Source organism: Rattus norvegicus, chromosome 17, assembly GCF_036323735.1.
Source record: "Rattus norvegicus strain BN/NHsdMcwi chromosome 17, GRCr8, whole genome shotgun sequence".
Taxonomy (NCBI): Eukaryota; Metazoa; Chordata; class Mammalia; order Rodentia; family Muridae; genus Rattus; species Rattus norvegicus.
The window spans coordinates 87508997-87534524 of record NC_086035.1 but is presented as its reverse complement, the minus strand read 5'-3'; the positions used below and the strand labels follow the sequence as shown (position 1 = coordinate 87534524).

Below are 25528 nucleotides of genomic sequence, written 5' to 3'. Positions count from 1 at the left end.
TCTTGCATTTTTCAGTAGTCAAAGTTTATGCTGTTGTCTGCCTTACCATCAACATGGGGAAAAGTTAATGGAACTCTGTAAGTGGGAGATGAAGTTGTTAAGGGAATGGTTAAGAAATAGCAAGTCCGTTCTGCCTGTTGACCAATTTAATCACTCAAATGGATCTGAAGGAGCACCATACTTTGTAACACACAATAACACCGTCATCGCAATTAAAAGTCCCAGATAATCCTTGGCATAAAGCAGTGTTTGAGGCGGCATAGTACCTGAACTCGAATCATGCTACAGAGCCATAGTGACCAAAATGGTAATGCACTGTCATAAAACAAACACAAACCAGTGAAATAAAAGAGGGGACCCAGAAACAAATGCACACAGCTGCAGTCACTGTGTTTCAACCAAAAAAAAAAAAATCAAAATACATATTGGGGAAAAAAAACATCCTTTTCAACAAATGGTGCTAGGAAAATTAGGATGTCTGTGTTGCGTGTTATCACCAAAAACAATCCACGCTAACGCCAACTCCCCTCCCCCATTGGGAGCTGCAAGCCATCTTTTCAGGTTCCTGTGTTAGCCTGCCCCTGAACCGCTCAGCATTCCCAGTCTTCAGTCCCCTGCGGCTAGTCTGCCAAGACTGGCTCTAAACCCCGAGCCCCCATATAATGAAATCTCCAGAGACTTGTAATTTATCAGTCAGATTTATGACAGTAAAATCCACAAAATGCCCACATAAAGAACTCAAAACTCAATTGGTACAGATACAAGTTGCACACCCAGATTGAACAGATGTGCCCCATATTATTTAATTGTCTGCCTACGAAATCCTCAATACTTATGGTTCCCAGGACCACGTGCTCTGGTTCATCTTCTTCTCCTATAGGTTCCAACTTGTCTCCTCTGTCTCTCTGTCTCTCTGTCTCTCTCTGTCCCCTCTCTAAAACCCTCAGCCCGCCTTCTTTTTCACTGACCAATCACAGGCTCGAGCCTTATCTTTCACCTTCGACAGACAGCAATCTACAAGTCTGCATGCAGCACGTTGAACTCAGGTGTATGTCTCTCACTCTGCACAAACGTCCATTCAATCTCGGCCAAAAGCCTTCACATAAAACTTGAAATACCGAGGCTGCTAGGGAAACGCTTCAAACACTGACAAAAGCAAACACTTCCTGAAATGGACACCAGAACCTTGGGAAAGTTAACGGCAAGAACTGACGGATGGGAATACACTAACTTCAAAAGCTTCGACACACAAAGGAACAGTCAGCACATGGGATGAGAGATTAAACCAAAAATATGTAAAGGACGAGAGATTTGAATACTCGAATCCAAAATTGTCTAATCAATAAATGGTCTACTCACCTGAACAGGCAGTCCTCAAAAGGAGAAATACTTGAGAACATGCTTAACATTCTTAGCCATTGGTGAAGTGGAAATTAGCCTGCTCTGAGATTCCGTCTCTCTCAGATCAGAAATGCTATCACTGAGAAAACCAACTACAAGCCAGGCAGTGGTTGGTGCACACCTTTAATCCCAGCACCGGGGAGGCAGAGGCAGGCAAATCTCTGAGTTCCAGACCAGCCTGATGTACAGAATGAGTTCCAGGACAACCATGGCTACACAGAGAAACCCTGTCAGAAACAAAACAAAACATAACATAACAAAAACAAAACAAAACAAACAAACACATGAAGGGTGGAGGACAAATGAAAAAATGGCAAACGTGCTACAGGTGAGGCTGCAGGTGAGCATGCAGGTGAGGCTGCAGGTGAGCATGCAGGTGAGGCTGCAGGTGAGCATGCAGGTGAGGCTGCAGGTGAGAAGAGAACCTGTTTTGACAGGTAATAGGAATCTAAATTGGTGCAGCCACTGTGCAAATCAATTTGGAAATCACTGGAATAAAAAAAGAACTATGTAATACCCAGAGAATTCTACCACAGAGATACACACACATGCACATTTAATGCTGTTCACCATAACCTAGGCATGCAACCGGCCAACATGTCCATCAACAGAACAAACAGATACATACATGCACACAATGGAATTTTGTAAAACCACGAAGAAAACTGATATTCTGTCATTTGCAGGAAAATGGATAGAACTGGAAGTCATTATGTTGAGTGAAACAGATTGGACTCAGGAAGACAATGTAATGTTTTCTATTGTATTCAAAACATGAATGCCAATCTGTCTTTGTGTGTGTAGGTAAGTGCCACCATGAGTAAGGAAGAAGAAGCCCTAAGTGAGGGAGGTTAATAGAATACCTGTGCCATGCAAGCAGAGTGGGGACCATGACAGGGTGGAAAGTCAATCAAGAGAGTGGCAGGGAGACATGAAAAGGGAGAGGGAAGGAGGGCCAGCAAGAACAAGTTATGTACGAGACACAGTTAAACACTTCCTCTGTGTGCCTATCTTATGAAAGTATATTAAGAGACAGCCTTTACTTTGAAAGTGAACTTAGAGATCCAAGAAAATGAAAATAAGTTAAAAACTGAGTATTCTTTATTTGTCAAAAAGTTTACATTTGTGAATTCCTATATCCAGCAATTGCACCATCCTAGTTTTTATGTACTTTCAAGATAATCTATTTAAATACAAATTCATGCCCTTTCCCACTGAAACTGCAGTAAGGACAGAGGTAAACTAAGGAAAACTGAGCTCTCCTTGTCCTAGATAGGACTTCTGAGGTCTGAAATTCTCAGAAACTTTGGGCAAGCTTTTCAAAAATTTTAGTTTTCAGAGTAAGAAATAGAAATGTCTAGAAACCTGGAAACCCATGAAAGCTTTGGAGTCTGGTAGACAAGGAATGGGCACTTCTTTCCTGCCGAGAAATAGCAGTGGCTACAAATAAAATTACCTGAGAGTCAAGTGGTAAGTTCATCAAGCGACACGCCCTGTCCCCAACCCCTATTTATTGTCTAGGATCTTTGACGGATGCTCTGAAATTCTGGAGCCTCAGCAGAAGCAGGAGTCTCTGGGGATATGAAGATTGATACCTACGTCACACCGATGACAGAGGGACAAGGTCATGCTGCTGTGGAACAGGTACAAGGGTTTAAACAACACCCAACTCAGAAGTGATAACAGTGGCTTAGCTGAAGAGTTGAACATCACGAACCTCTTGGGCTACCTTTAGGATAAGGGGGCACCCAGCAGTGACTTCTAAGCGTATCATAGGTTATACCTTACCAATAGGAGCCAAAGCTGGTAAAAGGACATAAGGCTTTATGATGGTTTTATATTGATCACTGCAAAGCAAATCCATGCTATTGCTTGTGTTCCTGTGGGTGAATTGATGAAGGGGAGCAGGTGAAAGGAACATAAGATATTAGATCTGTAACAGAGGCCCAGTGGGGAGGGCGTGGCCTCCTCCCACTTCTCAAGAAGTACTGTGGAATTTCTTTTGTGGATGTGCATGACAAGCCTCCATAGACAGCGCATAGTTGTCAGCCCCACACAGGATGGCAGAGCATGTGGGACATGGCCCAGAAAGTACATGCCATACTTTTTTCCTGAAAGGAACACAGCCTTGTAGTGAACTTAATTTACAGTTGGAAAAATAGACTTCTATATTTGCAGTTTTCTATAGATTCTTCCATCCAAACACATGGCTGGGTGCTTTTTTTTTTTTTTAACGGTGACAATGTCTGAACTGGTTCTGATGGATCACCCTGGATCTGCAAGTCTGTGCTGTCTAAGTTGAAACTGGAGCTGATACTTAAAATACATCGCCTTTCCCCAATTCTTATACTTCTGATCATTTCAGTGACGATCCACTCGGGTAAACAAAGCCCTTGCTATACGTCAGCTGCTCATTTATTCTCCTGCCACTCAATATCACATGTGTGCGTGCCTATGTGCACAAAGTCATCGGCAGGAAAATTAAACTCATGAAGATAGTTTATTAGTGGGAAGTCACAGCTGACTTAACTTTGAAGAGGCAGGCAATTCTAAGTTCCTCCTGCAACTTTATCTCACCCACACCACACAAATACACAATGAAGCATGAAGCCCGAATATGCGAACAGCACCATCTCTTGCACAAGGAGGCATATTCTTGGGGTGATAGTTCTGCTGTGCTGTGCTCGATATCTTTCAAAATTACTTCCCCCAGAGCTATATTCTCACCCATCTCTTTTCTACATAAGCTTCTCTTACACCTAACAAACACTGGGCTTAAGGGGACTATTTGGTATCAAGAAGTAAGTTGTGATGGAAACCAAGTGGCAGGCAAACTCTGGGGTTCCACTGCCTTACAACCCTACTGTTACGGTTTGGATAGGATGAGTCACCCCAAAGAGACAGATGGTGGTGCTATTGAGAGGTGACCAGCTTGTAAGATGCTACTCTCATCCACAGATTAACTCCTGGGTGAATTCATATTGACCGGCTACTGGCGAGTGTGTCTATTTGAAGGAAGTGTGTCACATACGGGTGTATCTTAGAGGGTATGACTCAGCCCTGAACCCTTTGCTCACTGTCGTCCAGCTACCATGACAAGACTGTCTGCTTTTGGAATCCTTTCCTCCACATCCTTTTCTCTGCCTCCCTACAGACACACAGTCATGCCCGCAATGGATTGAAACCGCTGAAGTTTGAGCCAAAGTAATCTTTCCCTCTTCTATTTTTCACGGCAGTCCACAAAACAATACACCCACCTTCAACCAACTTCCATCACCTGCCCCTTGCTGTGTTGTTATACGGAACCCAGTCCAGTCTTTGTATTCCATTAAGATACCCTCCCAGACTCTGTGGCAATCAAAATTTATCCTCTCCTTAAAATTCTAGATCTTCTTATTTAATTGTCCCATCAACTCTTCCAACACACAGGAATTCAGTGGACAATAGCGCATTTGCTCCCCTGATATGTAGTGTTAAAAGAGAGACAGAGCACAGTTAATGCTAGAGACTGTGCACGGCTATTACCATAGCAAACCAATTAGCCTAAGATGGGGAATAAAATGAGGGTAGAACTGTATTTCATGACATTAAATAAAATCCATTGAAATGTAAAAAGAATCCTTACTGTAAGCCACGGAGCTAGCAGACTTCTGTAAAATTTAACCTGTAGAGCTTTATGAGAGAAAAACTCAAAAGAGAACAAAAGACATGGTGGCCCTAAGTAAGAGGTCACTTGTTATTGAAATCTCTATAATTCCATGTTTGAACAATTTTTGACACAGTTGAAATGCAGATTCCTTTTAAAATGAGCTTAGTTACCCTCCTTTCAGCAGCATGTCCACATCCTATGCAGTGCAGCGCTGGCTAATTGCCTATAAACACCAAGCCCTTGGGAAGTCCCTGGCTTAGAACCATTGGTTCTAGGCTCCCTCCCAATCCCAAGAGCACCCAGACTACCAGAGGCTCAAGTCCTTTTCATAAAATGGGGGTAGCTTTGCATCTAACCATGTGAACGCTATAAATGCTCTCTAGCCTACTTATAATAAATATCAAACACAGTGTAGATGTGGTGACAACAGTAGCTGCTGAGGAAGTGAGGACAAGAAGGAGGCTGCACGTGTTCCGTGCAGATGCAGTTTTAAGCATTTTTGATCTGCACTCGGTTGACTCTCCAGATCTGGTACCTACGGATATGGAGGGCCAGCTATATTTGCGTATATCAGGAGGACCCAGAACCAGTTTCCAGAGGAAGCAGCCCGCAGCACTTACAAAATTATGGAGACTGTTTAGCCCAGACTTCATATTTTAACAGAGGAAGAGACACAGATTGGAATGCTAATTGGAGAACAGCACACCAACTTAATGAGTCAGGTGGTAGAGAATTCAGACTTCCAAACTTCTTGTCCAGGACTCTTTTCAAGTCCCTACACAGCATAAAAGGAGAAAGTTATTGCAAAATCGCAATCGATGATGCAAAGCACTTCAAGCACCACGTACGCTGCATCGGAAAGGCACTTAGGAAAGCACTCTGGGTAACGAGATCTGTAGGTTGAATTTCCTACATAGGTTGTACTTTGAAATATATGTATACACACATATATATATATATATAACTTAATGTTGTATTTAATTTAACTGAGTGTATCTGGATAGCCAAAAGTAATAGTGGTTTTAAGGGGCTGGAGAGATGGCTCAGGGGTTAAGAGCACTGACTGCTCTTCTGCAGGTCCTGAGTTCAATTCTTGGCAACCACATGGTGGCTCACAACCATCTGTAATGGGATCTGATGCCCCCTTCTGGTGTGTCTGAAGACAGCTACAGTGTACTCAGATACATAAAATAAATGAATAATTCTTTTTTTAAAGGTGGCTTTTATTTTTTCTACGCTATAAGTAACTATAGCTGTCTTCAGAAGCACGAGAAGAGGGCATCAGATCCCATTACAGATGGCTGTGAGCCACCATGTGGTTGCTGGGAATTGAACTCAGGTCCTCTGGAAGAGCAGTCAGTGCTCTTAACCACTGAGCCATCTCGCCAGCTAAAGGTGGCTTTTAAAAGAAAGACATTTGGTTTCCCGTGACCAAATAGAACTCTGCACAGTGAGGGCCAGAGATGGCACAGCAGCTCTCGTCCCCTTGCACTTTGCCCCACACCTTTCCCATAGTCCATCTGGGTTCACGTTGATCTTCTAGCTCTATCTAATCCCTCTCAATCCAGCTAGCATAAAGAAGAGACAGAGAAAGCCTGTGGCCTCTCCTCTTTTAGAACTCTTAGAGGTCCAAGACAGCAGTTTTGACGACATCACTTTCACCCTAATCTATTCAGGTGTCTCCATCATGCGGCAAAGGTCATGGCCAATGCTGTCTTCCATCATGGTGGACACACATCTGGCCAGTAAGCGTCTGTTGCTGGGATAGAAAAGAGTGAACATAAGATGCAAGCAGCAATCTTTGTCACAGACCATCTGCCCAATTTCTCATCCATTGCTTTTATTTTTAGTAAATTTAAAGGTTGCTTTAATAATTATGCAAATAACTTAACTTTTTAAGGAAGTAGAATGATTTGTATGAATAAAGTATATTTATAAATCTATGAGGCATTGTAACCACAAAGATTCAAAGGATTTTTGTAGGAAGTGATATTGCGTTATGTCCTCATTTTAAGCTTGCGTCTGTTAAGGATATCCACAGCGGCAAGGCCATCCCAGGGCGTCAAAATTTTTCTCACAAGTCAAGAAAGGAGTTGCTGGGCCACAACGCTTGCCAAGAGAAGTTATAGGATGAACAGTGTCCTTGAGTCTGGAAAAGGTTTTCCAGCCACCCTTCCTGCTTCCATATCCCAAATGCCAAACCATTGCCAAGGCAACCAAGGCCGTACTCCCTAGCTGAATCTGGTGCCCGTGTTACATGCAAACAAGCTTTAGAAAGCAAGAAGATTCTCCGAGGCAATCAGATGTCCAGAGCTGGCTTCTACCAAAGAAAGCCTGCCTCTTAGTCCTACAGAGTCCATGGTGATTGATAGTTCTTGGTTGGGTAACAGGACATCTTGGGATCTGGAGTTACTAAATATGTACATCTTAAATGTCCAATTTCTATAGTTAGTAGACAACTTATTCTGTCTGCTCAGAGCTTACTTGAAATTATAGCTATTTTTAATAGTGTAACCAATGCCAATATGATACCTTTTTTTTTTCAACAACCTGTCCCTCCGTCAGTCTCTTCCTTCATGTCCTGCCTGTCACTTACAAAGGATTGGTAGACGCCTTTCATTCTTCTGCACAATTAAGTAAGTGACTGTGATCCTTTAGACTTCTGAAGACTATCCCCAGTTTATTCAAGACACCTAAGTGCTTTGGATATCTTACCTCATTTGAAAAGGTAAGTGCTCTGGAAGAGACAGTCCTTCAGTACAGCCCGATCTAAACACCCCGTGATTCTGTGATAGAACCGCTCGCTGATCGGCAATATCACATACTTCAGCAAAGGCTTTAAACTTCTCCTGGAAGTGTTTCAATACGAGCTACAACCATTGGAAAATAATTTGACAATTCTTCTGGATGGATTCCTTTGGAGACGAAATCGTTTGTATACATCATGCTGCCTTATCACACTTTCACAGCCGCTTGACGGGAAGTAATTCACTGTGCCATTTGAGCGAGCTGCTGGGATGAAAAGTGGGGTAAGCCAACCAGGTAAGGACCAATTAAAACCCATTTTCAACTCATTTCAAATGAGCGCTATGCAACAGCCTCAGCGCAGAGTGGGACTTTTGGAAGAATGAACTAGTACTTTTTAAAGTCTGCTTTTCAATGATGCAGACAGAATCTAAAGACAGAGGTTTCTGCCGTATGCATTCCAGTCTTCGTTTTTATTTTGAGTTCATGCAAGCAGAAATAACAGTGGACTCTGTCAGCTGAGAGGGGGAAATCATCCAGATTTTTCAGTTCCCTCTCTCCTGCTTCTTTTTCTGAATCCTCTTCTACCCTATTTTGTTGTATAAAGAACAGTCCCTGGGGCCCAATCTCACTGCTGTGCCTAGGTCTCCCTAGTAAGTAATGAATTACAACTGCAGTCTCCAAACACCTAGACACTTGTCCTTCAAACTGAACCTGAAAGCAGGCTACTTCCTGGAGCTCTTTAACCTAAATTAGGCTCCTCAGTTACTGTATCTCTTCCCAGTAAGACTGGATAAAGGATTATGTCTTGGGGCTGCATTACAAATGTCATTTAAAACTTCACAGTGTCTGAGAGTGTATCTGAGTTGGCACTGGGTTATCTGGCATGTGCAAGGCCCTGGGTTTGATGCCAATCACCCCCGCCACACACACACACACACACACACACACACACCCTTTGCCTATTAGATCTTTATAGCTCAAGCAAATGTGAGTGGTGGTGGTCAAGAAATAACTTTCCTACAACTTTGCTTCAGGAATGTAATTTTACTGCAAATATGGCCGTCCACAGTATAAAAGGGAGCTCCTGAAAGTCTACATTAACTTTTATTAAATTCAATGTAAATTAACCTCCGGGGTAGGCAATACATTTTTTTATAAGCAGTTACCCAAAGGAAAGGGACTAGTTGGCAAATTTAGAGCATGCTCAGGGACTGAGGGCCTAAACTGAACCCTGCTTATGCAGCGAAACATTTCCCAAACTGCAAGATGATCAATTCCAAAAAAAGAATTTATAATTGAAACTTAGTTCAGATTTTACATATTTGCCCTTGGACAATAGCATTTAAAATGAAATCAAGGGCCAGCTTTGCAGGTAAAAAGTATTTGCAGGGAGCCTGACAACTGAGTTTGATTTATAGGACCAAGATAGAAGGAGAGAACTAACCCCTGAATACTGCCCTCTGGCCTATACCCATGTGCTTTGGCATTTGCCTGCCTATACAGTTCTGTCCACTTGTCTGTTTGTCTGTCTGCCTGTCAGTCTGTCTCTACCTCCACTACGTTCCATACACAAAACAATAATAAGTAAAATAAATAATAATTAGCTATAACACACTCCACGTTGTTATATAAGAAATATACAACTATAAGTTTGCAATTTATCTGCCTCATGAAGATAATTTATAGTCTTTTATTATACAAAGGTTAATTGGGGAAATGTATAATTTCTAAGTTGAGTAACAAAACTATATTTTAAAATGATGAGATGCCTTAGTTCTTTTTTACATCTGGAAGTGAGGAATTCAAAACACAAGGCTTCTCAAATAGTCTGTCCCACTTCAATATCTTATGAAGTGAAAAAGGACATCAGTTGTGTCCGAGACGTAGCCCCTTTACTGACTGTGATGATGTGACCCACATAATAATAATAATGCCTAGGGCTCGAGAGTCTCCCTAGGGCTCTTCTCAACACCTCAGCTTGTCTACTCACTATGATGGCGAGGTTGGGGAGATGGGTTACCTTCTCATTTATATGTCTTTAAGGTGTCCTGCATCTGGGAAGTTTACCATGAAATCTAGACCAAAAGTTTCCCCTTTTATAGTCAGCAAAGCTGAAGGCCAGAGTAAGACTGAACTTTTCACACGTCTTTTCTTTTCTGTTTCTTTTTCATGAATTCAGACTCAAAACGAATGTTTAAGTGACTATCTGCTCATGATTAGAAAGCAATGTCCTGCAAGAATGGAGATATGGTGGGCTGCAAATACTGGTGTGTTTCACAGTAAAAACCACACTAAAGAAACCTAACTGCATAAGAGCCTAGGAAAACATTAAATGAAGGGGGCTCCTCTGAAATGGAGAGGAATGCATGGACTATAGAACATGAAAAATTGGGAGGTTTCTTCCATGTACATTTTCTGGGACTTTTTCTGCCATCCGTTCACTCAATATTGTAATGATCATCTCGTTGCTTCTTCCTAGTATGTACCTTGTTGGGGCTCAGAGCTGAGTTGTTATAGATTGTGCACCATCTCCCGCTTGCTTGGTGCTTGAACACTTGGTCCTCAGATTGGTGGCTCTGTTTTAGAAGGTTGTAGAACCTTTGGATAGGAGGCATGGCTTTCAGAGGTACATCCCTTGGGGATAGACTTTTGAGGGTCATACCTTTACCCTCACTTCCTACTTGACCTCCTTGGCCCCTGACCCACAGGACGTGAGACATCATCACCACAGGCTCCTACTGTCAGAAACTCTGCCAAGTCGTCCCATCGAGATGCACTGGAACTGTGAGGTAGCATAACATCTTTCCTCAAGTTGATATTTGGTTACAGCAATGAGCAGAGTACCTGATGTAAGCAGTATTGGGAAACAACTCATTTTTAGAGATCCTAGCCTGTGCTTGGTTATGTGAAGTGTCTGTGAACACTTAAGGCAGACTGGTGATCAGTCTGAGAAGAGAAAAAGCAGCTAGGTTCCAACACAGCATTGAGAACTGTGCTGGACACACCTCCCCAATACAGAAATAAACTCAGCTCCTCCCCACAAGAGAGTCACCCCGGAATGGAGAACAGGACAATACACTTTTTTTTTCTGCTGCAACTGCTCTTGTCTCTCCTAAAATAAAACACCGTTAGCTCTGAAGTCATATTGGTGAGAGATTTAGCTTTTAAAGCTTCATTTGAAAGTTACCTGGGAATGAACCGGCCATTGTTTTATGACCTTTGAAAGTGAAGTATGAAGTCAGTGAGAAATGATGGAAATGTGACAGCTGTGGCAAGGTTATAGCTTCCGGGAAGCCTGCAGCATCCTGAATCAGCAGCTGCAGACTCAGCTCTGCATGCAGAGAGGGAACTGCCAAGGACGAGGAGATGGAGGTGATCACATCAGGTCTCTGCCACCAGGAAGGATTCAGCCCCTGAACCTTGAGTCAGAATAAGCTTTTTTCTCTCTTAGGTTGCTTTTAAGTATCTTGCAATGCAACTCAAAAAGTCACTGAGACAAGAAGAGTGAGAGTTGACACAACTTTCTGGAAAACAATTTGTGTAAGTTCTAGAAAAAGAAGCTGAGGGTATTTGAAACCCTTATTTGACTCTTAATTAGAATCGATTAAAACAAAAAGAAGTCGACGTGCTGATATGATTGCTTGCTAGCCCTTAATGGTAATATCACAATATTGAAAACAGCTAATAAATATGCAAGAATATGAAAAGGGACAAGTACATTATGGTATACACCTCACATAAAGGATTGTATGGTCAGTTTGAATGTGGGAGGATATTACAAAATTTTCAAGTGAGAAAAATAGTATCCAATCATCCTACACACAAGCATCTTACTGTTTTATTTTTTGCTTTTATATTTATTTATTTTTATTTTGTAATGTGTTTGAGTATTTTACCTGCATGTACATCTGCACACGAGGTGCATACAGTGGCTGTGGAGGCCCTAAAAGGGTGCCAGACCCCTTTGAACTATGGTTACATGTTGGTCACTTGACATGGGCACTAAGAGCCAAACTCAGGTCCTAGGCAGGAGCAGAGTCCACTCTTAATCACTGAGTCATGTCTCTAACATCTACCATCCATGATGGCTTTATTTAAAGGTGGGTAATTATAGAAAGAAAGAGAAAGGGACAGGACAAGTATATGTCTGTCTGTCTGTCTGTATGCATGTATATATGATTCTGTGTATATATGTATGTATGTATTTTTCTATGTATGTATTTATGTATGTATCATCTATCTATCTTATCTTATTCAGTGTTGAATGGGCATCTATCTATCTATCTATCTATCTATCTATCTATCTATCTATCTATCTATCTTCATCTATTCATTTATCTACCTAAGATAAGGAATATAACAAAACAAACACAGAAAATATAAAATAAAATCTTAATAGTAATAAAAAGTTTTTTAAACTTAGGAAGTGTCATGTGGTGGCATCTGCCCACAATTGTAAGACTTAGAAACCTGAAGCAAATGGGCCACAAGGTCAGGGTTAGCTCTGGCAACGTAGTGAAACACAACCTCAAAAGGAGGTGAACTGGAAAGAAAGAGAGGGCAGACTGAAAAGGAGAGGAGAGAAGAGGGGAAGAGAGGGAGGTCAAGAGGGGGAAGGGAAAGGGAGGAGAGAGGAGGGGAGAGTAAAAGGAATGTAAAGAAGAACAAGTGGAAGAAAGGAAGGAGAAAAAGAAGGCAAGAAAGGCAAGGAACACTCTCAAGGAGCAGATCCTACATTTGGCAATTAAGTTTTTTTTTTAAACCATTATCAACAACCCCCACCCCATGTTTCAATTTTGTGCTTCACAGGCCACTGTCAGGAAGGAGGAAGGAAGGAAGCTGATGGGAAAGCGTCAGTGCAAATCCTGTGAGACAGATGTACGATTAGGTACAGAATCAATACACGCTAACAACACAGGCACTACCATGCCATTTTAAATAGGCAAAGGGCTGATAGCTGTTCAGGCCAGACACACGAATGGTCAAATACACAGAAAAAGATGCTCGCCATGAAAGGACACGAGGGAGACGCAAACCCAAACCCCAGTGTGACTCCACACTGCTCACGCAAGCTGCTATACCCAGGAAGTCAAAAAATAACCAGCGTTGAATGGGACTCTGAGAACCCGGAACCTTCTTATGCTGCAATGTAAAATAGTACAGCCACTTTAGGAAACAGTTTGGACACCCTTCACAATGCTAAACATAAAGTTCCCATACGACCCACTAATTCCATGCTATGTATATCCTCAAGGAAACCGAAAACATATGTCCGCACAACTTACACATGAATATTCGCGTGTACTGTTTCATCCAGGGATGAATGGGTATTATAAACTGTATCCATATTACACATTGATATACCAGCTACAGAATGCTTAATGACATGGTGAATCTGCACCACAGAACACTTTTGACTATGAGCAGAAACGAAGTATTGCGTGCGACACGGTGGATGGGCCTTGAATACACTGTGCTAAGAGAAAGAAGCCAGTTGCAAATACCCACATTCTACGTGACTCTATCTGAATGAACCAGAACTAACACGTGTACAAAGCCAGAAAGCCAATTACGTAATTGCTGCTTAATTACAATACTAGGGTAGAAATGGACCTGGAACTTCTTTAGGGAGTAATGAAAATACCCTAGGATTTACTGTGGCAGTCAGAATGTATTTTAAACGTGAGTGAATTGCACACTTTAGGTGAATTGTGCGGAATGTGAATCTCCTCTCAGTAAAGTTGATGTATTAAAAACCCAGGGAACAAACATGAATTTTCATGAGTTCATTTATTAACTTTGCACAAGCTCTTGTTGTGGCCTGTGCTGTCTGTATAATATCCACTTTTGGTGCGTTGCAATTGATTTCACTACTGATAAAATTTGGATTATCCCAAGTTTGGAGATGAGATGCCTGGTTTTTAATATATATATATATATATATATATATATATATATATATATATACATACACACACAATAATACATGTACACATACATTTCTGAACTGGCATGCCCCTAGGTATGCACCTATGCAGTGTTTCTACCTTTCTCCCTCAGTCTCCAGTCTGTTCATATCTTTTAAACAGTCAGTTCTACGGGGCACATCTCCCTGTAGCTTTCATTTTATGCCTGTGAGGCGTAATGCTGAGCTTTCCTTTGAACACATCGATATCATCCTGATCCTCTTTCAGGAAGTAGCTATGCAAGCACCGTGACTAGGTGCTACTGGGTTGACTTTCTCACCGTTAGAAGTACTTTGTAAACTTTATATTCCGCATTGTATTAGTTAGTCCTCCCGTTGCCATGGCAACAAGGGCTTTTAAGTTGCTGAGAATTTATTCTGGCTTATAGTTTGAGGGTACAATCTACTATGGTGGAGAAGTTGTGGCAGTGGGTCTATGGGGCTGCTGATGACCCTGTATGTGGAGTCAGAAACACAGAGAGAGGAGAGCTGGTGATCAGTTCACTTTCTGCTTTGAGTCAGCCCATCACTTTAGCCCATGGACCGGTGCCATTCATGTTTAGGGTGGTTTCCTCACTTCCATGAACTAAACTTAGAAAGTCGCCCACTAATATACCTGGAAGTCTACTTCCTAAATCAATGTTAACCATTTCAAGTCCGTCGCTTATCAATTTGACAGCCAAACATAGCATTTTTAATATACAACTTCCCTTGGGGTTGGGGATTTAGCTCAGTGGTAGAGCGCTTGCCTAGCAAGCGCAAGGCCCTGGGTTCGGTTCTCAGCTCCGTAAAAAAGAAAAAAATATATATATATATATATATATATACAACTTTCCACCACTTGTCCTTGTAGGTTCCTGGATATCTCATAATACGAAAGACATTCAGTTTAACTTCAGAAGTTCCCGTAGTCACTAACAGTTTCAACACGATTTAAAAGTTCAAAGTCCAAGTTCTCTGAAATCAAGACAATCTTTTAACCTCCAACTCTTACAAAGTTAAAAAAAACAAGTTACACATAAAATAGCACAGAATATTAGTTCCCATTCCAAACGGGAGAAATGTGGGCAGAGAACTAAAGATGAGACCAAAGCAATGCCAGACGCTCAGCAGGGGAAACACGAAACCTTTCCATTCTCTGTCTGGAGTTTGAGCTTCAGGGTGGAATCTTGGTCTCCAAAGGACTTGGGGAGAGGTCCCTTCCGGTTCTGCTGCCTGTACCGCATCTAACTCCTCACTTGAGTCAAATCTGCTCTGCGCCTAAAGCTTTGCTTGAAGGACATCGTCGCGCAGCCCCGAAAGTTCCAGTATCTCGCTGTTTCTACCGCACTTTACGTACCACTTTCCCAGCTCCACGCAATGATCGCGAAGACTCTCACTGCAGAGAATGCAATTCGTCACACACTGTCAGGTTAAGGTTTTAGAGACTTTGGTGCAAGCCACCATGATCCACCAATGCTTACAGAACCCATGCCTTAAAATCACCGCCACTCGGATGATGCCTCCGCATTCTGCTGTCAGCTTGAGCCAACTGTGGTCAAGCCTGGACCACAGTTGGCAGCAGCTTGATTTTAATCTAAAGAGCTCCAGTCTCTAAGTGCTGACCCTGGGGAAACACATCACTCTATGGTTGTTTTGATTAAAGAATCCCTTAAAAGCTGTTCTCAGTTTAGGTTCTCCCCCTTTCAAATATCCTTGAAACCTCACAAGTTGGAGTGGCTAGGGGATGGGGCCTTTTTGGAGCAATTGTCTTTCCTCCCAGGGAAGCACAGTTTTCTTTCTAATGGTGTTAGTGATGTCTTTAACAATTAGAGCTGCTCTCTCAGTACTCTTCTTTGTGAAACTTTAACCTTGCCCACACTCCCTTTCTTGCCAAACCACACATTTTGTTTCTTTTGACTTCCTTTTATTACTTGATTGAAATAGATTTTTTTTCATACAATGTATTCTGATTATGGTTTCCCTTCTGCCTGCTCTTCCAAGGATCTCCCCACCCCCTTACATCAGAATCCGCACCCTTTCTGCCTGTACTTAGAAAACAGACAGGCATCCAGAGAATAATGACAAAATAACATAAGATAAATAAAAAAGAAACAAATTGAAATATGATAAAACAGCTAAACATAAGCCAAAGGGTGAAGGTGGGAGGGGGTGGGGAGAAAAGAAAAGAAAAAAAGCACAAGAAACACATATAGATGCAGAGACTCACAAGTTCACACTCAGGAGTTCCAGAAAAACCTAAAACAATATACATACATACATACATACATACATACATACATGTGCATGCACACACACACACACACACACACACACACACACACACACAGTCTTAGGGTTTCACTGCTGTGAAGAGACACTATGACCAAGGCAAATCTTATACAGGACATTTAATTGGGGCTGGCTTACAGTTTGAGAGGTTCATCATGGTTGAAATCATGGCATCATACATGCAGGCATGATACTGGAGGAGCCAAGAGTACAATATCTTGATCTGATGGTACCCAAGAGTGTCTCTTCTTCACTGGGCAGAGCTTGAGCTTAGGAGCCACAAAGCCCACCCTCACAGTGACACACTTCTTCTAACAAGGCTACACTTCCTCCAGTAAGGCAATACCTCCTAATAGGGCCAGTTTACATGGGCCAAGCATATTCAAACCAATGCATGTGTGTGTGTGTGTGTGTGTGTGTGTGTGTGTGTGTGTGTGTGTGCAAATATCTTGTAATTAGAAAAGGCAAAACCAAACAGCTATCCCCAAATGCCATATGAGACAAAGAACCTCCAAAGATTGAGTTTGTTTTGTGTTGGCCATCCTGCTGGGCGTGCAGCCTACCCTTAAGAAAGTTTTCTCCCCAGTGAGACTCCCATGGAGAAAACTCTTTTTTTTTTTACATGTTGCTATCAACTGTTACTACTGTTTGGGTTAGAGATAGAGACAGCTGTCCACTTCTCCTTTCACCTCTAGGACCCTGTCTGGTGCAGACTTGTACAGGTCCTGTGGCAGAGAGACGGCCACAGTCTCTGAGTGAGTTCATGTGTGCCAACCATGTTGTGTGTAGAAGGCTTTGATGCCTTGGTGTCCTCCATCACCTCTGCCTCTTACCGTCTTTCTGTCTCCTCTTCCACAGACTTCTCTGAGCCCTTAGGATGGAGACATCTCTTTTAGGGCTGAATGTTCTGAAGTTTCTCACTCTTTGCACCTTGTCTTGCTTTGGGGTCTCTGTATTTGTTCTCATCTGCTGTAGCAGGAAGCTTCCCTGACGATGGCTGCTGAGCAAGGCACTGATCTCTGAGTACAGGGCAATGTCCTTAGGAGTCAGTTCGTTGCTATGTTCCTTTAGCAGAACAGCAGCGTTTGGTTTTCCCCAAGGTAGACCTATCTAGTCTTAGGTTCTTGGACAATGGTATCTATTCCATCTCATAGAATGGGTTTTAACTCAGATCAGATATTGGCTGCTCACTACCACAGACGTTGTGCCAAGTTAGCAGGTTACTTTTGTAGATCAAAGGCCTTGTAGCTGAGTTGGTGTTTGCCTTTCTCCTTTGCTAGGGTACAGAGTACGTTCCAGTACCATTGATAGTTCATAGGGGTGAAGTCTCTGGGGAGGCACCAGCTCATTTGTCTGTGTTCTATGAGTTATGTATGTATTGTCTTCAGCAATACAGTCTTACTTTTTATGGAGGACTATGAAAAGCCTTAGCAATAGCCCAGACTGGTAAGGGTACCCATGGGACCCTTTGACTAAACACTCAATTAGATGTAGCCCATTCCTGGCATTGAAAACTTCATTTGGTGATGAGGGATGTATAGTTGGGATCTGTCTACCCAATTATTTGATTACTTCATTTGAATTGCCTTTGTGTGTGTGTGTGTGTGTGTGTGTGTGTGTGTGTGTGTATAGCACTAGCTTTCTATACTATCCTTCAAATGGTTCTTAATTTTAGCTGTCCCCTCTTGTATTCCCTCCCTTGCTCTCCTCTCTTCCCTGTTTTATCCTCCCGTTCTAGTTACCACTATTGCCTCTGTCATCCATTACTATTCTATTTGCCCTTTCTAGGGAAATTCATCCCTCTGCACTAGTCCCTTCCTCTCTATTTGACCTCTGTGGTTACATGGGCTGTAGCTTGTTCATTAAATACTTAACAACTAACATTTACATAGAAGCAAATACATCCCATTTTTGTCTTTCTGTGTCTGAGTTACCTTACTCAGGATGATTTTTTCTCTAGTTTCATCCATTTTCCTGTGAAATTTTATGATTTACTTATTTTACAGGTAAATAATATTCTGTTGTATAGATGTACCATGTTTTCCTCATTCATTTATCCTTTGACTGGCATCTAGGTTGCTTCCAGTTTCTGGCTATTATGAATAGAGCAGCAATGAACATGGTTTGAACGATGTCCTTTGGGTATATGCTCAAGAGCTGTACAGCTGCATCATGAGGTATACGGATTCCTATCTTTCTGGTGAACTGTCAGTTACCAAATAGAGGCAAGAAGTTACCTGAAGCAATCTGACTGCTATCTTGACATTTCCTCTTCCAAGCAAACTAGACCATTGTGTCTTCCCTGGGCAGAATAAAGCCAGATTCTTTGCCAACTGTAACTCAAATGGCCTGTAGCCCTATATCCAATGGAGTCCGTGTTCCCTTAGAAATCTAATGAGATAGGCTTCTGCTTTTTACATTTCTTTCTAGGCATTTTGATCTAAACTTCCATCAATATGGTGCATTAAGTTCTGTTTGCAGCATCTAAGGTCTTTCTAGCCTGCAGCTGCAAAGTCTTTCAGGTTTTTCCTGCAAGTTACTTGCAAGATACAAGGAAGCACACGATCAAGCTTATCAAGGCAGCACCTCTGCTCCTTGTATATATTTCTTGTATTAATTACTTTTCGCATCACTGACAAAATGCCTGAAAAAACAAGTAGCTTTGGGGAGGAAGGGATTAAAGTGGAAACTTCTAGTTTCTTTGGAAAGTTAGTTATGTCAAATGATATTTTGCTGGGGCACACAGGTGAAAGGATATCTTGCTAAAGCAGACTCATGAAAGAATGTTTTCCCGAAGAAGACACAGGTGAAAGGATGTTTGCTGGAACAGTGCTTTGGTTCGCTCTTCCTTGGTAGTCTTTACTTGTATTGGCTCATCTTACATAGCGCTGCTGAGCTCTACTAGTGCTAATGCTGACATTAAGAAAAACTCTCCAAAGAACCACTTATCATGAGATTTCTGCGGCAGCTTGACTCTTCAGCTTCCTCAGGCTGGTTGGTGAGCCTCGTGGTTTCTTCAGGATTGGGCTACAGCTGCTGATTCATATTTGGTGTTTGCTATGGGACTGATGTGCTAACAAAGAAGATTGAACTTGCTCCAAAGGACCATTATTAACAGGTCCACTACACCCACATCTTAAAAACTTTTCTCTTCTAATACCTCTGGTGGGTGGTGGGTAAGGGGAGAGGTTGAACAATTATAAAATAGGCTGCAAAAAATGTATAGCTCATGGTTCTGAGGTATAGTGCATCATGGCTGGGAGTCATGGCAACGGGAGAGTGTGGTCACTGGTCCCGTTGCATTCATCACCGGGAAGCAGAGCAAGGTGAAAGTTGGGGGCCCTTTGTCCTTTCTCCCTTGTATTTATTCTGGGATTGCAGAATTTAGGGTGTTTAGGACCTGAATTACCTCAGCCTGGAAACTCTCTTTCATACGTGCCCAGAGAGTTGTCTTCCCAGTGACTCTACACATAGTCAAATTGGCAATATTAACTTTTGCACACATTCAAGGAATATAGACGTGTGCATGCTTCATGGTCATTATTGGCTTTTACACTCCTCAATGGTGAATGTGAGAGGGCTCTCAGTTTTAATTATGTGCAATCAATCTTCTCTAAAAGCTTTAACTATTTTTAAAAATTTCAGACATGCGACTGTATTTACATACTTTCCTCCCTCTCTCTTCCCCTCTGTCTCTTCCTGTGCTCCCTAAACCTCAAATCCATGACCTCTTCTGTAAATGCACACTAACACACACACACACACATGCACACACACACACACACATGCACACACACACACAGAGAGAGAGAGAGAGAGAGAGAGAGAGAGAGAGAGAGAGAACCTACTGAGTCCACTTAGTGTGTTGATATGTGCATGTCCTGTGACTGACTACTAGGGATAGGATAACCTATTAGGGGCTTATCCCTGCTGGAGGAAACATGACAGGTTTTCATTGCACTTAGCATTTTGTTTAAGAATTCTCTACATATACCATGAAGAAGAGCTCTTCAACTGTTTTCAAGCATCTTCAAACAGGAAACAATGAGGCAAACTGAGTCCTAGTATGTGAAGACCAAGGCAAACAAATTGTGAGTTCAAGACCAGCCTGGACTACAGAAACAAAGAAATATATATATATATATATATACATATAATATATTTAATATATTTAATATAATTATATACATATAATATATATATGTAATATATATATATATATATATATATATATTGCTGTTTGGATCTATGGCTGGATCAGAATTAATTTGGAACATAGTATTGGTAAACATTATGTTTATTTTCCCATAAAGGACAACATACTTTTCCTGCACTTGGTTGCAGTGGCACCTTTGTTCAAACCCAGCCAATGGCTGTGTAGAATCTGTTTCTGGGCTTTCCATTCTGTCCCCATTGGTCTATGCTTTCTGCACCGCATTCCACATGGGAACCCTAGTAAAAAGTATTTGCATCTTACATTCAGGTGCATGGCTTGGCTGCTCTTCATCGCACTATCTTGAATGTCTCTGCCCATTTCCGATGCATATCAGGGTTAGAGTGAGTGAGCTAATCTCCATAACAGCACATGGCGGGCAATGATTTCCATTGACTCCATAGAACTCACATGAACAGATTCGTTCTTAAATAAAACTGGGCCCTCAAATCCACAAATTTGTTATATCTTTTAATTTAGCTACTTATTTAATTTTCCTAAGTAATATTTAGCACTTCTTTGTAAATCTCTAGTATAAATCCTTACTAAATTCTTAGGATTTGATTTTTGGTGCTAATTTAAATTAAAGAATTTAATTTTTCTTAATTTAAATTTAAAAAAATTATTTTTTTTCAGCTGAAACATTTCAATTTCAGCTATAAAATTTAAATATATGTTTCAGAATATAACTATAATTAGCTTTTGTGTATCAAACTCCAATTTGGCGAGCCTTTCCTCTTAAATTCTTTCTAATTTATAGATCCCTGGGAAAGGCCCTGCCTTTCTAATCATATGCTTGAATTGTTTACCGTTCCTCTCATTATTTATCTGTCTGGGCCTATTGCTGCTATGACATTTATGTTTTGAATTAACTTTTATGATATTTTGGCCTCCCTCTCCCATTTGGTCTATTAATTTACTCCTATTTTTTTTAACTTCCTCTGTTATGTTTTCTAGACTGTATTTATTTTCTCGCAATGCATACCCTGACAAATTTCACAGGAAGTCTGGATTTTAGTTAAGAGTAGACTTCATCGGCTTTTCCCAACTCTCCTAGCAACAGAACTAAATTTTCTCTCCTCTCCTTGCCCATGTCCCGTATTATTATTGGTTGGTGACATTTCTCTTTTAGACTTTATTTTTTGAGACAGGGTCTTGCTATGCATCTCCTGACGCCATGATCCTCCCTCCGCCTTCCAAGTGCTGGAATTTCAGATGCACGTCACCGTGTCTTGCTAGACACTTTCAAGTGGTACTTTTGCTTGCCTGCCTTTGTACCAAATTCCCCATTCCCCATTCTTGTCTGCGTTGCCTTCCATTTTTCTCATGGCCGTCTTTCATCTGCCGAGTCAATGTAGTAAATGTCCCCCTTTGTGGAAGTCACAAATCATCTCCATCCTTTATCCCACTCAGGCATAATGCTCTAAAACGACAATTTTCCATCTGCACTTGGAAGATATTATTTCATCTCTCTCTGTCACATTTTGGTGCAGATTTAACGTGTATTGTTTTCCTAACTGCCCTTCTTTGCTATTTTCACTTACTTTTCCCTCTGTAAGCATATAAACTTTTCTTTATGCTGATGCGGTCCCACATTTTCACAGCTATAAGCTTTGAGTAGGTTCACAGCTTTATCATCTGCTTACATCAGGACCGACTGTGCTGCCTGACTGGCTCTGCGGTTTTCGTTTTACCAGTATCCCTTTGAATATCACTTCTTTCTCGTTCTTTGTTTTCTTACCTAGAACTTGCATTAAGTATACATTCATTTCCCTTGATTGGCTCCCATCTTTCCTAACTTCTCATAGATTTTTCATCTCTAGCTTTCTATAATGAATTTACCATCGGTTCTTCAGATTCATATCTTAACTGATTTGCCTTTGACAGCTACTCCTAAACCCATTCTCCTCGCTAGTTAAATGATCTCAGTTCTGATTTTAGACGGCCGGTTGCTGACGTTCAAATGCTCTTGCTTTCGTCTAGTTTTGCACTCATCTGACTTTCTTCTTGGTTTTAGCTCAGGGAACACCTTTGGAAAACCCATATTGGTGTTTCTGATTTTTCTAGCCCTGTAACCTACACAGGTGCAGCTGGTTTTGAGTTCTCTCTTGCCAGGTTTTGTCCTTGTTCATCTGGTTTGTGTATCTCAAGCTCGAGTTCATTTCCAGTGGAGGTTACTTTCCAAGTTCTCTTAGAAAGAAATTCAATGTGATCGTTAGGAACGCCTCTGCAAGAGACTTATTTCAATCTCAATGGTAATTTTTCAATATTGGTGTAAGGAAATCCAGACTTCACACCTGCTTTTGCAAGAGCCTAATTTCATTTTGGTGAGATTGTTCCCAGGAGTACTAGAGGTAGGTAAAGCTTCATTCTCAGGTCTATGAGCCTTAGTTCCTTCTTAATGGACTGGCCAGTACTTCTTAAGTCTTGATTTGGCGCAATTTGATCTAAGAGTGGAGCCTGATCTGCCTCCCATGGGCTTTAAGCTCCATTGCCTGCAGTTATGGTTACACCTGTGCTGATTCTTTCATGGCTTATTCGAGCATCATTTCCTGCTCTCTCTCCTGGCTTTGAGTTTCCCCTTCATATTTAAGAGGTGAGGGTTTCAATTTCTTGCTTTTGAACTTAGAATTTTCATTTTCACACATTTCTATTTAATATTTCTATACATTGAGATGAAAGTTTGAGATGTTTCACACACGTTTAATTATATTCAACTTAGCTTTTCTTCTTAGTTCACATCCTTCCTTCTTTCCTTCCTTTGTTCATCTCTCTTTTTCTTTCTCTCTCCCTTCATCCCTGCTTTCTTTCCTCCATCCTTCCTTTCCTTCCTTTCTTGACAAGGTCCCAAGTAGTCCAGGCTAGCCTCAAACTTACTATATAGCCAAGGCTGACTCTGAACTTCTGCTCCCCCCCGTTCCACCTTCTCAGGGTTGGGAGCACCAAGATTAGAAGCAGGTGTCACTCCTTCTGGCTTAATGCAGTGCTGGGAGATCAGCTGCAGGATTTTTCTCCTGCAGTCAAGCACTCTACCAAATGAGCTACATTCCAAGCTCCTCATCCTATTCAAAGTACAAATTTAGTCACATTGTTTTCGACAAGGCCCCATTCACGTGAAGGATAAAGTCAATCTCCTTATCAGGCTACTTTATTCACTTCATAATGAGGTAAAATTCTGGCTCCCCAAAGTCTCTAAGAGCCACATCACAGATTCCAGATATTATATTAGAATCAGAGTGGTGTGGGCCTTCTATCTCAAAACTTCTATACCCATCTGCTTCTTTATTTTTATTTTTAAAAAACTTCATTGAGAGATGAGTAGCTTCTTGGTCACGTTTCTATTTCTAATAATTCTATTCTGTGACCTTCATCTAGGCTGGGATCCCTTCTAAATCTGTGAGTTATAAATTTTAAAAATGCAAAATGAGATTTTAAAGCACAGGTCACTTCATAATCCAGGTCACACATTCATTAAATTAAACAAAAGCTAAGTAGGAGAATGAAATTGCTTATTCATCTAGAAGCCAGAGTGATACTGCATACACAGGAGCCACTGGCCAGTCTATAAGCCACTGAGCTTCCTCTCAGTCCCACTGTCTGGTGTAGAGCAGTCCTCAACCTTCATTTAGTCTCTGCCCAGCCCTGCTCTAAGGCCACATTTGCTCAGCCCTCTTTTGGAAGAGTAGCCCACCGGGGAACTAGCTGTTATATTTAATGTGCTTCATTAGAGCAGGGAAATATAGTTTGCTCTGCCTAAACAAATCCTCGCTGCTAATGGGCCGAGAGCCTGGGAATGTAGAGTTAGAACTGCTGTACTATCAGAGAACTGAAAGGAAGAAAGAACAGCCCCAGAAGCAAAGGAATTGCACTCGGAAGCTTCATTTATATATACATTCCCAGCAAATCAATAACTCAGAGATGTACAGTGAAGGGCAAAAAAATGAGTTGATTGCAATCTTCAAAGAGTTGGCAAGAAGGAAAAGTAGCAGTGCAAATTATACTCATACAAAGGAGCAAAGACACTTGGCTCGGACTTGAGAAGATTGAACAGGGCTGGCAAAAATTCATTATTCCAGAAGAGATGAGAGAGAAAAGTAATAGACCCTGAAATTTGGACATAAAAACTCTACCCAAATATTTGTCTTCAGACATTCTCCCCCCAACCTGGGTCTTGAGACTGCAAAACTCTATCCTAAGGTAGGCTTATGCATGTACATACAGAAGGCCTCCAGCCTTTAATCACCAAAACCAACAAAAAAATTGCTGTCTGAATAACGCAAAAAAATATTATTCATGATTTATCATCCATTATTCAACTTGAACACACTTCTTTTAATATGCATTTGCTCTATCTCTGTAAATACTGGAACAGAGCAACATAATCAACTCTGTAAGACCAAAACCCTTCTAAAAACAAGCCTTTTCTAGCTACTTGTACATAGACACACACACACACACACACACACACACACACACACACACACACACACACCCCTCATCCAATTCTCAGAATTCTCAGACATCTGGGTTCAATATTTAACAAATTCACAAAACATAGAGCTAACCAATTAGATGATCAAAGATACTTAAAAACATTTGCCTATACTGCCCTTTTGCAGGAACTTAAGCCTTGAGTTCAAATTGAGATTTCATTCACAGTATGATGGTTGGACCATCTCTCAAAAGGACTGCTACACTATCAGAATGTGCTTTGCCACGCAAGCTGGTCATCTCATTAATATAATCCATAAAACATACAAGTTATGCATACATATGTGTAGTCTATGCATATGTATTATATATGTATGACTTATCTCGATAAAAATAAGGCAACAGTGAAAATGTGCAACAAATATAGTATATATTACATATAGAGGAATCTGTTGGGTGTCTGTGTGTGTGTATGTGTGTGTGCGTGTATGTGATAGGTAGACAGAAAGACAGGCTGACAAACAGAAGAATGAATGATACTGCAAAGGCTTCAGCCCTCTAAGGAATAATTTGCATAAAAATCCAGCCTGATAAAGGCATGAAGCAGACACATATTTATATTATCCACGTGTATATGATCACCTTTTAAAAATTGGAAGTTTACCAAGTGAAAAATCCTTTGTCTTTTCATACATTTCAAAAAGCTGGCTGCTAGGTGCTATGTGAACAGAATGTAGAACACCTAAGTAAGAGGTTTCTCTTACCTCACTCACACAGACTAGAAATGTTCAGAAGGACATGTCATCCAACTTCCCATCATGCCCCTCCATAAAAGGCAAGCAAAGTGACA

The 25528-nt window shown here is 41.2% G+C and overlaps 1 pseudogene; it reads left to right on the top strand.

The window, feature by feature from the left end:
* Positions 1 to 1711: 1711 nt before the first annotated feature.
* Positions 1712 to 25528, top strand: part of Tuba1a-ps6 (tubulin, alpha 1A, pseudogene 6) — a 62644-nt pseudogene continuing 38827 nt past the window's right edge.